Source organism: Triticum urartu, chromosome 3A (genome assembly GCF_056163025.1).
Source record: "Triticum urartu cultivar PI428250 chromosome 3A, HENAU_Tu73, whole genome shotgun sequence".
Lineage (NCBI taxonomy): Eukaryota > Viridiplantae > Streptophyta > Magnoliopsida > Poales > Poaceae > Triticum > Triticum urartu.
This window is the reverse complement of record NC_141875.1, coordinates 89,844,138-89,847,500: the sequence shown is the minus strand read 5'-3', so window position 1 is coordinate 89,847,500 and position 3,363 is coordinate 89,844,138.

Here is a 3,363-nt window from a genome sequence, read left to right as displayed (position 1 = left end):
ATCAATTACACCAGAGCGTTTCCGAGGGCGAATCCACTTTGAATTTGATAAATGTATTGCTTGTGAAGTATGTGTTCGCGTATGTCCGATAGATTTACCCGTTGTGGATTGGAGATTTGAAAAGGATATTAAAAGAAAACAATTGCTTAATTATAGTATTGATTTCGGAGTTTCTATATTTTGTGGCAATTGTGTTGAGTACTGTGCCGGTTGATGAATGTAGACGGTGGAAATAATTTGGTTTAATTATGTCTTGGTAATATTTATTTGGATAACTTTCAGTGTAACTGAGCGATGTCCGGGGCTACCAGGGGCAACTCTGGGCTGGCCTACCCGACGTCTGGCTCATCTGAATGTGCCCTGAGAATGAGATATGTGCAGCTCCTATCGGGATTTGTCGGCACATTCGGGTGGCTTTGCTGGTTTAGTTTTACTATTGTCGAGATGTCTTGTAACCGGGATTCCGAGTCTGATCGGATTATCTTGGGAGAAGGAATATCCTTCGTTGACCGTGAGAGCTTGTGATGGGCTAAGTTGGGACACCCCTGCTGGGATTTGATCTTTCGAAAGCCATGCCTGCGGTTATGGGTAGATGGGAATTTGTTAATGTCCGGTTGTAGAAAACTTGAAACTTAACTTAATTAAAATGAATCAACAGAGTGTGTGGCCGTGATGTTCTCTTTTCGGTGGAGTCCGGGAAGAGAACACGGTCTCGTGTTATTCTTGATCGTAGGTTGTTCTAGGATCACTTCTTGATCATAGTTCATCGACCGTGCCTTTGCCTTCTCTTCTCGCTCTCTTTTGCGTATGTTAGCCACCATATATGCCAGTCGCTTACTGCAGCTCCACATCATACTTTTACCCTTCCTATAAGCTTAAATAGTCTTGATCGCGAGGGTGTGAGATTGCTGAGTCCCCGTGACTCACAGATTACTTCCAAAACCAGATGCAGGGACCAATGATACCACTCCAGGTGATTCGACTGAGCTCAAGTGGGAGTTCGATGAGGACTCAAGACGATACTACGTTTTCTTTCCAGACAATTAGTAGTGGGGCCCAGTTGGGGCGATCGGGGACTTTGTCACATTTGGGGTTGTTCTTTATTTTGGTTCCGTAGTCTGGCCTTGATTGTATCTGGATGAATGTAATGATATTTATGTTATTGGTGTGACGTGGCGAGTGTAAGCCAACTATGTATCTTTTCCCTCATTCATTACATGGGTTGTTGTGAAGATTACCTCACTTGCGACATTGCTTACAATGCGGTTATGCCTCTAAGTCGTGCTTCCACACGTGGGAGCTATAGCCGCATCGTGGGTGTTACACATGACTACTACCTGTATAGTGTTTTGTCACTAGTTGCTTTAACACTTCGGTGGCATATATCTTTGAAGAGTCAGTGAAGTGGCTCTTTATCTTTGTAAGCAACTCCCCTGCGAAAGTGCACTCTGCAATGGAGCCCACAATGGTGCTCTTAATTGTATTCTTTATAAATGCCATGCACTTTTTGTTTGCATTGACCCACTTTTGATTTTTTATGGAGAATGACATCTGCAAAGGAGCATAATCCCCCCTCTTTATATCCCATGCAGCATCATCATCAGTTGCCACTCTTACTAGCTCTGTAGGCTTGACCGGCTGTGGGGTGTCCACAACCCAGTCTAGCTCAGCACAAACAAATGCCTGTTCTAGCTACTTTCTTCCTTCACTCAGTGTAATTGTCACCTCTGAGTGTCGGAACATCTTTTAGCAACTCATCAAGTGAAAGCCTCCTAAAATCACAATTTAAGTGAGATCTGTATAACCAATCAGATGCATTAATCTAACGTTGGTCAAATTAAACATACAGTTGTCTATGCAATTAAATCTATATTACCGTTGGGTAAAATATTAGAAATAAATGCACCTTTAATTTCAATAATAAAACATGATCATGTTATTAACAACGTTGGTCATAAAAATAACATAATCATTTCATTTCAATAATCACTTTTAACATGCTCTTAAAATATAATTCTATCTAAACTTTTATTTTCTTTGTAAAAAGCACTATTAATTATTTACGCAGCGGAAAAACATGAATAAAAATCATGAACCTTTTTATTCATTTCAGGAACTTCTCTTTCACCGAATAAAAATCCTGAACTTTTCTTTTTCTGAAAACTTTCTATTTTAATTTTCAGTTTACTTTTCTATTTTCTAAACAAAAAAAATTCGATGGAAATTTTTTTTGCATAGAAAAACTATTTATGAAATCTGCCAAAAAAAGCTGGACAAAAACTATTAAAAAACATGTAGCTTCAGCCGGCCTCGGCCTGGCGTGGGAGGCCTGCAGCAGCCCATGGCCTCCTCCTCCGCGCGCTCGTGCGAGCCGGCCTCGCCTCGATCTGGGCCACCGGCCTCAGCCCAGCGCTGCCTCCTCCTCTTTGGCCCAACAGGCCCAGCGCCGCTTTAGGTTTTTGATCTGCACCGCCCGTGGAGATCCGACGGCTAGCCGCGTGTTTCGCTCGAACAAAATAGATCGCCAGCCGCTCGAACAGAAACCCCAGATCCATTGTTTCCCACGCACTCGTGCCGCTCGCCTCCTCTGTTCATTCGAACACGGCGACGGCGGGCCAACGGTGGCGCTCAGCCAGGCCGCCGGCGACGGGATCGAAGACCAACGCGACGCGCGTGCCTCCGCTTTCTTGCCCTTTCTCTTCATCCTGTTCTCCCCCACCCACCGCATCTTCTGGCAAAGAGGGAGATGTGGCTGAGTAGGTGCGGGTGAGATCCCCGCCGGCCGCCGGCGACAGCGTCGAGCCACCACGCCGAGCGAGCCGCCTTCTCTTTCCCTTCCCTCTTTTTTGTCTCCATCTCTACTTCAACAGAGAGAGAGAGAGAGAGAGAGACTGGAGAGCCTCCTCTTCCCCTCTGTGCCCGATGGACGACGACGATCTATGGTGTCGTTGCCTCCCCTTAGCCAGTGACGCGTTTCCCTTAGCGGAAGCGCCCCGCCGTCGAACGACGTGGCTGCGGTGCCCCTTTTCCCTTTGCAGGGTGTGTTCTTCTTCCGAACAGCTCGGCTTGCCGATGCCCATTCAGATCGAGAGGAACTGGCGCGGCCTTGCGGCGGCGCACTTTGCCGGCGAGCATGAGGCACTCTCCTGTGAGATCTTTTCCCTATTCTAGGGTTCTTTTGGGAAGGGAAGTTCTTTTGATTTCGTACCAAAAATCCAAAACCCAAACTCTGGTTGATACTATTGTTAGATCACTGGATCGGTTAGGGTTAGGGATCCCTGTGGTCCTACCTTCTCCTTTGGCTGACGAGCTCGAGCCAGAGGCCATCGTGGTGCTATGGTGCACGGTGATGGCGTAGTGTGG